General features: G+C 40.4%; 1 protein-coding gene and 1 long non-coding RNA gene across 3 annotated transcripts in view; one reads left to right on the forward strand and one right to left on the reverse strand.

Annotated features, from left to right (window-relative positions):
* The window catches only part of LOC144784535 (uncharacterized), a 67370-nt gene extending 61476 nt beyond the window's left edge, over positions 1-5894 (reverse strand). Inside the window, exons 1-2 of the long non-coding RNA XR_013601672.1 lie at positions 5777-5894; positions 5585-5681 (exon numbers count right to left, since the gene is read on the reverse strand). This is a non-coding gene — a long non-coding RNA (uncharacterized LOC144784535). The remainder of the gene's footprint in view (positions 1-5584; positions 5682-5776) is intronic.
* The window catches only part of ODAD2 (outer dynein arm docking complex subunit 2), a 1353572-nt gene that overhangs the window by 595121 nt on the left and 744796 nt on the right, over positions 1-13655 (forward strand). The window lies entirely within an intron of this gene.

Here is a 13655-nt window from a genome sequence, read left to right on the forward strand (position 1 = left end):
TTGATATGTTGTTTCCTGGTCTTGCTGCCCCCTTGAGACCATCTCGTTGAAACTTTGCAGTTTCTGTTCTACCCCCTAAATGTGGATTGCTAAGATGTTTAGAAGGTCCACTTGGGTATCCAGCTTGTCTGCGTGGTAAGACATTGCTTTGGCAATTGTGTCCATTGTTTGTAGCTAGAGCTGCCAGGCTGAGGTGGTTGAAGTACTGCCTGGTTCGGTTAGGGATGCCTGAGCGCCGTTTGTCCTATGTATTGAGCGTGGATGTATGACGTTACAACGCATACTTTTACAACGACTACCTTTACAACGCATTTTTTACAACGCAGGATCCATTACAACGAAGTACCATTACAACGCATGTATTTACAACGCAGATACCTTTACAACGCATACCATTACAACGTAAGTATTAGTAAGTATATAATATTTTTTGAAATATAAATTAATTAAAATTAATTTAATTTAATGTAATTTAATTAATTTATTTAATTTGAATAATTTAATTTAATTAATTTAATTTAATTAATTTAATTTAATGTAATTTAATATAATTAATTTATTTTAATTTAATTTAATTAATTTTATGTAATTTAATGTAATTTAATGTCATTTATTTAATTTAATTAATTTAATTTAATTAATTTAATTTAATTTCATGTAATTTATTTAAATTGATTAATTTAAATAATTTAATTTAATTAATTTAATTTAATGTAATGTAATATAATTAATTTATTTTAATTTAATTTAATTATTTATGTAATTTAATGTAATGTAATTAAATTAATTAATTTAATTTAATTTATTTTAATTAATTTAATTTAATTAATTTAATTAATTCTAACTTAATTTAATTATTTAATTTAATTTAATTAATTTTAATGTAATTTAATTATTTAATTTAATGTAATTTAATTAATTTTTTTTATTTAATTTAATTTAATTATTTAATTTAATTTAATTTATCCTGTACACCTTTACCTCAAAAAACCAAAACTGACCCTGAACCCTAAAAATACCCCTTTACCCAAAAACCGAAAACTGACCCTGAACCCTAAAAATACCCCTTTACCCAAAAACCCAAAATTGACCCTAAACCCTAAAAATACCCCTTTACCCAAAAACCCAAAACTAACCCTGAACCCTAAAAATACCCCTTTACCCAAAAACTGAAAATTGACCCTGAACCCTAAAAATACCCCTTTACCCAAAAACCCAAAACTAACCCTGAACCCTAAAAATACCCCTTTACCCAAAAACTGAAAACTGACCCTGAACCCTAAAAATACCCCTTTACCCAAAAACTGAAAACTGACCCTCAACCCTAAAAATACCCCTTTACCCAAAAACTGAAAACTGACCCTGAACCCTAAAAATACCCCTTTACCCAAAAACTGAAAACTGACCCTGAACCCTAAAAATACCCCTTTTCCCAAAAACTGAAAACTGACCCTGAACCCTAAAAATACCCCTTTACCCAAAAACTGAAAACTGACCCTGAACCCTAAAAATACCCCTTTTCCCAAAAACTGAAAACTGACCCTGAAACCTAAAAATACCCCTTTACCCAAAAACTGAAAACTGACCCTGAACCCTAAAAATACCCCTTTACCCAAAAACTGAAAACTGACCCAGAACCCTAAAAATACCCCTTAACAAAACCCAAACATATAACATTTTAAATATAATTATATACTTACCAATACTTACGTTGTAATGGTATGCGTTGTAAAGGTACCTGCGTTGTAAAAACATGCGGTGTAAATACATGCGTTGTAATAGTTTTTGCGTTGTAAAAGTTTCGTTGTAATGGTACTGCGTTGTAAAAGTTGCGTTGTAAAGGTTGTTTCCCATTGAGCGTGCTGACGGAGGGGAGTGTAGAAAGACCGGGGTCCTGCTAAGTTGTTCCCTGGTTTGGGGTGATGGCTGAAAAAGGTTTAAGTCCTGCATGGCGGGGAGGGGGGACTACACCTCCTGTTGGGTTACCTGGCGGTGGGACTGGTGGTGATGCTGTTCTGCTTGCGCTTCGAACAGGCTTTTTAATGGGATTCAGGTTGGCAAATCCCTGGGCCCCGATGTTCTGGACGCCCTGGGGTTTTGTCTGGTTTCCTGTTGAGTTCCCAGTTGAGTGTGAGATGTTTGTGGTCGTCTCGTCGGCAGGGGCCCCTTCATTGTAACTTTGGGGTCCATCTGTACGTGGGGAAAATAAAAATGATGTCTGATGTTTGGGATAATCGACAGAAGTGGGAGGGTTATGTATTTGTGCCTCGAAGACTTGGTTATTTTGCTTATGTCTGAGTTCAAAAGGGATGAGAGTTTTGGATGATAGGAGCTGGAGGCTTGGAATGCCTGTAGAAGTTTCGTGGGGGCTTCCGAACGTTGTGGTGACTGGGAACCTTTCCTACCGCACTCCAGGTTGGAGGTTTTCCCACTAGGGGTACGTGTCGTGAAGAATAAAATAGAATTTTAGTAACAACAGGGAACGTGTTAAGATACATCCGTAGTCCCCTTTCTAGCTCTAATCATCGGAATACGACTAAAATAAAAGGAAACCGTCCCTAATGCCTACGACACTAAACTGTAGTAATGTGAACATGAGTGAAGCTGAGCGATATAAGAATGCTCCTTTTCCTTTTACCACAAGGTGATTAATATACCAGAACAAATAATGTTATTTTAATCCCAAAAGTGAAAAATATCCATATTTGTGATTCACTCGATTAAATTACGCTTTGAGTAGATTTTGATGTAAAAATATAAAGAAATAACTGTTGGCCTTTTTCTCACTTGAGAATAAAGTAGAATTTTGGTAATAATTGGGAAAACGTTAAGAAACACCCGTAGTCCCCTTTCTAGTTTCAATCATCACAACACGATTAAAAGAAAAGGAAGCCGGAAACGCACCTCCGCGTCCAGGGGCAGAGACAGCACCAGACACGGAGAAGTTCCGAAGTGCGGGTGAGATTATCGGTTACCAACATCGGAAAGAGGCCTTTTGTGAAGAGTACGGTAAAGTAAAAACCCGCTTTGTACATTTCTTCCTTTCAGCTTAGGACCAGAGAGTCCTGCGCTCCTGTTGAAACGTGGTAATAATCCATCAAAGGTAATTATACTCACCTCCAAAAAATTCCGAACCCTAACAACATACATAACGAAGCCAAAAATTAGGAGTTATCACTGTGTTTTTCGAATTATGAAGCCACAAGACTTAATCATAACTCATAATCGGATTACCGTGATTAAGAATGAATCAGAGTATGGGGATATAATACAATCCTCACCTCCACAGTTGATAAGTATTGATCAATAATGTTACCGAGTTACTTCTAAATGTTACCTCCGTCTTAGCAAAACATGACGGTCTTCATATGGACTGTTCTCATGAATCCTTATCTTATGCAATAATTATGCATTTTTATCTTTGTATACCTCAAATAGAGAGTTATTGATGAGTGCTAAATTTGTACCCCCATGCTTTTTGAGTTTCTTTTCATTACAGGTACATCATACCTACTTAGAAACAGAGTGGTAACAAAAAAAACACAATATACCGCACAAATTGTGTGAAATATTTTTAATTCCGTTGTGTTTGTCCTGATGAATGCCCCTTAGACCCGGCTGGGCGAGATGGGGCAGAAACATGTTGACCTTTTCTAAAGTGATATAAAAAGATCCAGTAACACGATCTGTGATTATACCCTTTGTTTTTAACTACAAAATTTCATCCTTGGCAATTAAAGTATAAACCAGGTGAAAGTTTGTTTTATGTGAATAAAACCTTCTCCTCTCGGGGGTACATACATATCTCTGGACACTACTACACTACACCAGAGATTGCCTCAGGCTTGAGGCTGGCATACAGCACGAATTTGGGACACCCAATGATAATGCCATAACGCATATGTGGGGCGGAAAAACGATATAAACCGCAAAGTATACATAGTGTTTATGAGGGTGATCCAGTTAATCTACTGTAACGTAGTTACAAGTGTCCATTCTTTTTTGAATATATGGAATACTGAACTGGGGAACTAAATGGACAAAAAATTCCTTCTCCCTATTTTGATCAATATTAATATCTACTCTAAGGGTGACATATATGTATTAAAAAGGAAGGTTTAGGCCTGGCAAGAGGTTTATTTTGCCAGTTTGACATGGTAATTAAACTGCACACAGACTGCAATGGCAGGCCTGAGACATGTATGTTTAAAGGGCTTCTTAAGGGGGTGGTACAATCAGGGCTTCAGGCATTACATTTATAGGCCCTGGGTACATGTAGTAAACCCAGATCTGTGACTGGGGGTGAGTGTCTGAAAACGTTCGGCGCTCCATCCATCATCTCCTTGTGTTTGCTTTGTTCGCCCTAAGTTGGCAGGGTATTCCCAGACATGGGTCCCTTGCTCACTTTACCACTGGATTCAAGCTAGCCTGTCTGATGAGGTGTGTTACCTCGAAATCGGTCCCAGGATGCTTGTTTCCGGTTCAGGGAAGACCTGGCTTGGCAGTTCAGGCTGGACTGTTCCCATAAGGCACAGGGTCGAGACTGATTTGTGTATAGCTGGGTCTGAACTGAGGTGGTGAAGTGAGCTAAAGAACGATGATGGAATAAACCCAGATCTGTGACTGGGGGTAGGTATCAGAAAAGTGTTGGCGCTCCGTCCATCATCTGCTTGTGTTTGCTTTGGTTGCCCTAAGTTGGGTCCCTTGCTCACTCTGCCACTGGATTCAAGCTAGTTAAGTAACACTTGGGGTAACCCAGTATCCCTATGAACCTGGGAAGTAATACAGTTATTATAAACAGTTGGTTAATTCGGGTGAACTATATTTCTTTACCTATCTCATATTTGCACACAATATTATTCATTCATTGTTGACTGAAAAAATCAGAGCGCAATTGTTAATGAAAAAAGAGAGATGAGAATCCAAACCATCTGCGATATTGCAAGGTATTTTATAAATTATGTTCATTTTACATTTTTCATTCTTAAACGTACAATAATTAAAAAGGCTGTCAATTCTGTACAGTGGTGGGCAAGTTGTGAAATTTGTGACAGTTGGTGCTCGGTGCAATTGGTGCAAGTCCAATATACACTATGTACAATAATGGTTTCCAGTATTGGTGAGGAAAAGGAAGGGAGAAGGGGAGGGATGTGACCAATGTTTATATCTTAACCAATCTTTTCTGTACACTAAAAGCATCAGTATTAAGTACAGAATCCTTAGAGAATTGGTCCACTGGGATATTTTGTCGACGTTTCAACCCTGTGGTAGAGCACTTGGGGCTTCTATGCGGTTATTCTTCAGGACTGTGCAGGGTAGGTGGGGTGGGAGGCAGCCTAGTGATTTAAAAGAGAACTATCAGGTTGGATTCTCTAATTCAGTAAGGCCCAAGATTACCCAACATTCACGCAGCTCACCTCCTAGTGAGCCCAGCCGGGCTAACGTGTGGAGATTGTTGTACTGCAATGCCGAGTTCTATTTCAGGAGAAAGAAGCCTGATTAGTGCTTCTTAATGTGGTCATATTGTAAGGCATAAATTAATGAATTAATATGATCCGCCAGATGTCACCTCCATAGCTCTTACCTCTCAATGGTGCCTATATGTTTGCCCATGAGAGTTCAAGATCCTGCAGACTTCTTGCTGGTCTGAATGGTCTGCTGCGCCCGTTTCCTGGCTATAACTGAAGGGAAAGGATATACGGTATAACTCAATATGCTGGACTGTTACAGAACAGTCAAGAAACTCTGATGCGGGTCAAAGCGGAGAGCGTCTCACCTTTATTCCAGCTCCGGTGGGCCAGCGATATTATTTTCAATTTTCCCAGATAAATGCTGCTAACCGGCGGCGAAATGCTCCGACCCGGCGAGGCTTTCCAGTAACAATGATCGCTTCGTCAATTACAACTGGATACATCCAGAAAAGACGAGCGCGAGGACGTTGACGGCGTGGGCGCGTCAGGTGTTGCTAAGCAACCAATCTGCCATTCTGTTTCTCGGAACAAGTCGGCAAATCGGGGAATTATGTGGATTTAAGAAGAGATCTTTGCAAAGAAAGGTTACATCAATAATCCTCATGATGTGTGGCAATGTAGACGGAGGTCCTGCTGTCGCCGGCGTCCTCCCCGTTTGTTATTAATCTTTGTGCAAGCCCACGCATGCTGTGATGACTATTGCTTTGATGGTCACATTATGGCAAGGGAAGGACAGTTGTACATTTAATGCCCAGCATTGTGGGACTAGCAGGGGAAGGGTATTCATACATTTTACATACACAGCATTATTTTAAAGATATAGAAATTGTTTCACATTAATATGTTTTACATCCCGCATGTTGCTAAAAACACTGATTCGATTATATTTGTCACGTTCTGAAAAGGAAGGAACATACATACATTATGAACCTGCAGTGGTATTTACTGGAAGCAAACATAGTTTGGCAGTCATGTATTATATATCATATTTGTGACAGACATTCATTTTACATTTGAACCCCTAAGATCGGAAATCAGTAACCTGCAATAATAGTGAGCCCACTATGCTTGCAGATGGAACTAATATATGCATTGTAAAGAGGTCTTGGTTACAACTGTCCCATTTGTCTGCTGGTTTCCTCAATCTCATTCAGCCCATTCTGTAGTGCGTTTAGGGAATGTATCCATCGACATTCCTTATAGTTCATGGAGTGTGTGATGGAGCCTCCCCTTGGATTTCTGTGTATCTTTTCTAAAAACCCACCATTTCATGACATTAGGTGTAAGGTTATGTGTGGGAAAGTGTTCCACCAGAGGGGCCCCTAGTGTTTTACATCTTCCTTACCCGGCTCATATGCTGTAAGATGCGTGTTTTGACTTTTTGCGTGGTTTGGCCCACATAGATTTTGGCGCAGGGACACAGGATAGCATATATCAAATTGGTGTTATTGCAGTTCGTAAAGTCTGACAGTTTATAAGTCCTGTTTTCATCTGTGAAATCAATTCCCTCCTGACACAGGTCACAGACCGTGCATGATCCACACTTATGATGAACAGTTATAGGTGGAAGACCAACATAATTCCTTCAGGACCTTGAACTCTTGTGGGCAAACATGTAGGCACCAATGAGAGGTAAGCGCTATGGAGGTGACATCTGGCGGATCATATTAATTCATTAATTTATGCCTTACAATATGACCACATTAAGAAGCACTAATCAGGTTTCTTTGTCCTGTAATTGAACTCGACATTGCAGTTCAACAATCTCCACAGGTTAGCCCGGCTGGGCTCACTAGGAGGTGAGTTGCGTGAATGTTAGGTAATCTTTTAGGCTTTACTGAATTAGAGAATCCAACCTGAAAGTTCTCTTTTAAATCACTAGGCTGACTCCCACCCCCACCTACCCCGCACAGTCCTGAAGAAGACCTGCATAGACGCCCCAAGTGCGCTACCATAGGGTTGAAACGTCGACATAATATCCCAGTGGACCAATTCTCTAAGGATTCTGTACTTAATACTGATGCTTGTAGTGTACAGAAAACATTAGTTAAGATATAAACATTGGTCACATCCCTCCCCTTCTCCCTTCCTTTTCCTCACCAATACTGGAAACCGTCATTGTATATAGTGTATATTGTACTTGCACCAATTGCACCGAGCACCAACTGTCACAAATTGCCCACCACTGTACAGAATTTACAGCCTTTTTACTTCTTGTACGTTTAAGAATGGAAAATTTATAAATGAACATAATTTATAAAATATCTTGCAATATCGCAGATGGTTTGGATTCTCATCTCTCTTTTTTCATTAACAATTGCGCTCTGATTTTTTCAGTCAACAATGAATGAATAATATTGTGTGCTAATATGAGATAAGTAAAGAAATATAGTTTACCCGAATGAACCAACTGTTTATAATAACTGGATTCAAGCTAGCCTGTCTCATGAGGGTTGTTACCCCAAAACCGGTCCCAGGATGCTTGTTTCCGGTTCAAGGAAGCCCTGGCTTGGCTGTTTGGGTTGGACGGTTCCCATGAGGCACAGGTCAAGACTGATTTGCGTATAACTGTGTCTGAACTGAGGTGGTGAAGTGAGCTAAAGAACGATGATGGAATAAACCTAGATCTGTGTCTGGGGGTGAGTGTCTGAAAAGTTTCGCCGCTCCGTCCATCATCTCCTTGTATTTGCTTTATAACATAGAAGAGTCAGAATACATTTGAAATACACATATAGTTTAACTATGTGGATAAGTGTCTTAATAAAAAGCCTGATATCTCTGGGTTAGCTCGCAAATTTGCCACCAGAGGGTCTGGAGGATGAGGGTTGCAGTTTCGCCTCTGTCGAGGAGGATGCAGATGTTGTCTGTGGGGGTGAGGAGAGCTGTATCTGTATTGTAGTTGCTTCTGGATCCAGATTGGGAGAGGTCCAGGATGTTGTTTGAGAGAAGGAACTCAGAGAATTGGGTGTTGATGGCCTTCTCGATGACGTTGGCTAGGAAGGGGAGTAGGGAGATGGATCTGTAGTTCTTGAGTTCCATTGGGTTGGTAGATGATTCCTCGTTAGGGGGTTGTTCTCGGCATGTTTCCAGTCTTCAAGGAAGGTGGTAGATTTGATGGAGCAGTTGATTTTGTGGCAGAGTTCGGGTGCGATGTTCTTCATGAACTTGAGAATAACGTCAGTGGTGAGGGAGGTCCAGTTGAATAGGGTGTGCTGGGGTCTGGGTCTGTTGGGTGCAGTGGTCTCACTTGGGGTTGGTGGGTTTTGGTTAGTGAACCTGTTGTAGATCACCTTGATCTTGCAGTGGAAGAAGGTGGTGAGGTTGTTTCAGAGGTTTTGGGAGGGGGGATGTCTGTCATCTCCGTGGCTTTTTTGGCGAACTCTTTGACCACGATGAAGAGTAATTTTCTTTTGTATGTGTTGGCATTGATGCGTTCTTGTATTGCTGTTTTCTTGGTAGATTTGAAGAGGTGGTGGTGTATGGTGACTGCGGTTTTGAAGGTTGTGTGGTCTGCCTAGGCCTTGCTTCTTCTCCACCTTTTTTTGAGCCGTCTGCAGGTGTGCCTGGACTCTTGGAGAGACACAGCTGGCTTTCTTGGAGGGTTGCTTGCCTGAGGGTTTCCTGACAGAGGCTAATGTGTTGGTGTAGTGTGAGATCCATGAGTGAAGGTTGCTTGCAGAGGCTTTGACATCTGTGGGTGTTGGTGGTGGCGTTCCAGTGGGGGCAGTTGTGAGTTCATCTTCGGGTGACCTTGTTCCAGCTTCTGCATGGGTGTCGGTGGGAGTGCTGGTATACAGTGGGTTTGGTGAAAGAGAAATGGAGGCAGTGGGGGTTGGTCCACTGTAGTTTGGAGGTGTGGCTAAAGTAGATGCTGCTGCTTGCAGAGAAGATGGGGTCGAGTGTATGTCCTGCTGAGTGCGTGGGAGAGGTGACGAGTTGCTTGGTTGCATGGGCTCTCCAGTAGGGATGATGTATTGTGGTTGTCGAGGTTCTCCAAGTGGAAATTTAGGTCTCCGAGGAGGATTTAGTCCGTGGAGAGGAGAGTGTGGTGTGCGATGAAGTCAACAAGGAATTCGATCAGCAGGGTGCGGGGTCTGGGCGGGGCGGGGGCTGGTCCCGGGATGGTGATGCCTACACCTGGTTGGGTGGAACGGTCCTTGTGGATGATTTTGTAGCCGTCTGGGATGGCCCACTTAGTTGGCTGTGTACACAGACCAGAAATGTATGAAGTGGCAAATCTGGTCCAGAGATGTATCCAGAAATTATGCAGATATTTGTTTCGGTGAGTGCACATACAATGTGACATCAACAAAACACTTTTGTCCTTAGTTACAATATTATGGTTAACTATTTCTCCCAACTACCAACTTCCACAGGTCAAGCACACCAACATGGGTAAAGAATGAGAATATCATGCCATATAATTTTAATTGAGTTCTTTGACTTTATGACAGGAATATTCTTAGACTTCACCAAAGTTATCATTTTGTTCTTATTTGCATTAGGAACTCTCCAGCAGTAGACAATAGAGAGTTCTTATAAATGTTGTTAACGCAGCTGTTCGGAAGTAAAGGTGTCATGTGGGGCACAGTAGGGATGAATTAAAATGGGCCTTTGGTCATTCTGTTTACAAATAATATTTGGAAGGAGCTGGTCAAGTGAGGTATGCCTATTTGCAAATGAAGCAGACAATAATATCTTATCTTTGACTATGAAAGAAAGAGGTGTGGGTTAGAATATCTGGGAGAGGGTTCTGTGTTTGGCAGCTTGGATCCAATGTAACTTTGTTGGTGATGAATAATGTTTTAAGATTACTTAATAAGAGGATCTTAGAGGCATCATATTGAAAAACAATAAAGTGACTAAGTAATACAGCAAAGCCATGGGAAGGCCTCATGGATTGGAGATGTTATCAGTGATGTTATCATTGATGTCACTGACCATGTAATGAATGATGTAATATGTGACTGCATCTGCAGTGCGTTGTGGGGGTCCAAGTTATAGTTAGCTCAGCTAACAATAACTGCTGAATTTCTATTGTTTTGTATGAGTGAAATGTCACCCTAACTATAACGTTCCTGTAACCTGTGGTTATTTTAGGGAATATCTAAGGTTTTTTAAATACTAATTTGTAACTACAACGTCCCTGAAACCTGTGTTGTTTTCAGTGAATATATATATATATATATATATGAATATATAGTAAAGCAGAGATTCAGAGATTGCCTTAACAACGCAAACTTCAAAGGTGAGGAGCTTTAGCGAGCATATAACTATCACATTAAGAGAGAGGAATTCAAATCCTAGCACATGGCTTCAAAACAATATCAATACAAGCCAGTAATAAGGTAGTAGCAAAAGCATTATATGTACTTGAAGAGAGCCAGTATCCTAGACATAATTGATAGTACAGTAAAACTGACTAGATGTAAACCCAAGAGTATCTCTTTATTTAATGGGTATGTCGGACAGGGTTAAAAACAATAGCTTGGATATGTCTGGAGATATCATGACTTGGTCATCTTTCTTACCAACATGTTTTGGCCCCTTTCATAGCTTGGAAAGGGTCTTGATCTTCTTCAAGGTAACTAGGATCCCAAATATATCAATGTTTTTCTTAAGTCCGTGCCTAAGTAAGAATAAGTCTCACCTTACCAATCAGTTCAGTACAGTGGAGTCAAGTAGTAGAGGATTAATGGATAGTGGTCTTACACTTTTCCGTCATTTCGAACACAGTTAATTTTTTTGTCATCACATTCTCATTGGCTAGTCTATTCCAGTATACAAACATGACAAACAAAACAGACTACACACATATGTTACAAAAGTGGGCATGTGTATTTTGTGCAGTCACTTACCCTGTGATATATGGATTCAGGTCCCACAGGTCTCAAATGGAGGAGGGCTACTTTTGTAGTCTCACAATATATTTGTAGAAAAGGAACAAGTAGTTGTAATTCTTTGTCACCTAAAAAATTATAATTTGTATTTGGTATGTCAATAGCTTCCATGTTTAAGGAGAAATTATGAAGGCTCACTTCTATGTGGCAGGCTCATCTTTTTAGCTGTAATAATTCATCAGGTAAGAATTAAATTAAGTAGGGTACAAGAAAGCAGAGGAGCATAGAGGATGTCTTTTTTATTTTAAAATACAAACATAGTCTCGCTGTCTAGATGATTCCTGTATAGGCAATGTTTGGAGACATATGGTAGGGTCTAATGTCTTCTTAATTGTGCCTTTATTTATACGCAAATTCTGATCTTAAGTGATTGTTGAGATTTAACGGTCCCCCTATTGTGTGTTAGTCTATTCTCACTGAAATGCTAATTTGATATTTATCACTGCAGAACGGTACCTGTAAAGGAATAAATGCTCATTTAAACAAAAAGTTCTCCACAGCATATGCTTGCCATCTCCACAGCTCTGGCAGAGTCTGTAGTTGAATGCGTTTAAATGATCGTAATTGCTGCTGACACTGGAGTGCCATGTCCAGTGAGCGTTGAACAATGCGTGTTAAAAAAGGCAAACAAAAACATGTGCCATAGGTCATTGGTAAAACCAAAGGAAATGATGGACGGAGCGTTGACAATACAAGCGCTCACCCCCAGTCAACTGATCTGGGTTTAATCCATCACCATAGGTCATTGGTGGCAGCAGCTGTGGCTTGTGGCAAACAAAGGCAATTGCGATAATGCAAACATCAAGCACTACATGGCACATTCTAAAATGAAATACGCTCATGTGATCGTAATTGCTGCTAACTGTGTTTACAATGTTGCATTTAGGACGTAGGAAGTCGCAATCTCGGTGTCAATGCAGGCTTAAAAGAACAAGGGTATGGATCACATCCACTTTTAGATGCTTGATCTCCAGAAAGATAAATACAGTGTGTATACAGTGGCTACCCAAACTGATGTATATTGTAAACTACATGACCTGTCGTAGGGGAGGCTTAGGACTCTGTGTACACTAGAGGATAGAAATGGTGGTATGATGTGATAGTAAAGTTCAAAATCTTAACGAGAAAAAACATTGTTGGAGGCAGAAATTTTGCAGTGGAAGACATTTTCTTGAATCAGAGGTGAGATCATAATAGGACAAAGAGGAAACAGAAAAAAAACAAATTCTGCATTACATTAGTGAGTGCATAGAACAGCATTTCGTAAGATCTTGTGAAAGCTAAAAAAAAAAAAACAATTTCAGAATAGCGTGGGATAAAAACACTAGCACACTATTAAGCGTTACCATTTCAGACATGGTTGTATACAGCGAGTGGTAATATCCAATGAGTTTGCGTGATGGTTTTCAGCTCAGATTTTACATTACTGTTTTCTATTTTTTTATTTCTGTTTCTCCATAGCACCTGTTGCATTACATAACCTAACGAGTATTTGTAAAGTGAACGTTCACCAAAGGGTATATTGGCGCTGAATAATAGATGTTTATTGTTACCCAACTCAATGGTACCTATTTTATCGACTTCAGAAGGATGAGAGGCTGTATGCGTGTGAATTGAACCCACCTAGCTCCTACATTGACTCACTGCATTAGTCACCTTCACAGTGGAAATAGGAGTTTCAGAGGTAAATATAAAAAAACATTTGGTTCATGACAACGAACACATCAGCCAACACCTACACAATCTCCACTGGCTCCCCGTCGAAAAAAGAGTCACCTTCAAGATACTCACCTACGCCTACAAATGCCTACACAACACCGCACCCCAATACCTCAATGACAGAATCACCCTCCACGTACCCAAACGAAACCTCCGCTCCACCAAGCTCCTCCTCGCCAAAATCCTGCGCATCCGCAGAGCCAGAGCAGGGGGAAGATCCTTCTCCTACATCATGACCAAAATCTGGAGCGAGCTCCGCACATACATCAGACGGGCCACCTCTCCGAACACCTTCAGGAAGGCTCTTAAGACCTGGCTCTTCGAATATAACAGACCTGCTGACCCCCCCAACCCTGCCCCCAGCGCCTTGAGACCCTCACAGGTGAGTAGTGCGCTTATAATCCCCCTAATTGATTGATTGATTCTGAGCACTTTGCCTCTCTCTAGGCAGGGAAAACAACCACTTTGGACAGGATTCTTAATCTTAAATAGTTCGATAAAATGTTTGGTCTGTAGCTGGCACCATTACTCAGTTGCTTTTTAGGTCTCGCCTGAGCCAGCGCAT

Source organism: Lissotriton helveticus, chromosome 10 (genome assembly GCF_964261635.1).
Source record: "Lissotriton helveticus chromosome 10, aLisHel1.1, whole genome shotgun sequence".
Taxonomy (NCBI): Eukaryota; Metazoa; Chordata; class Amphibia; order Caudata; family Salamandridae; genus Lissotriton; species Lissotriton helveticus.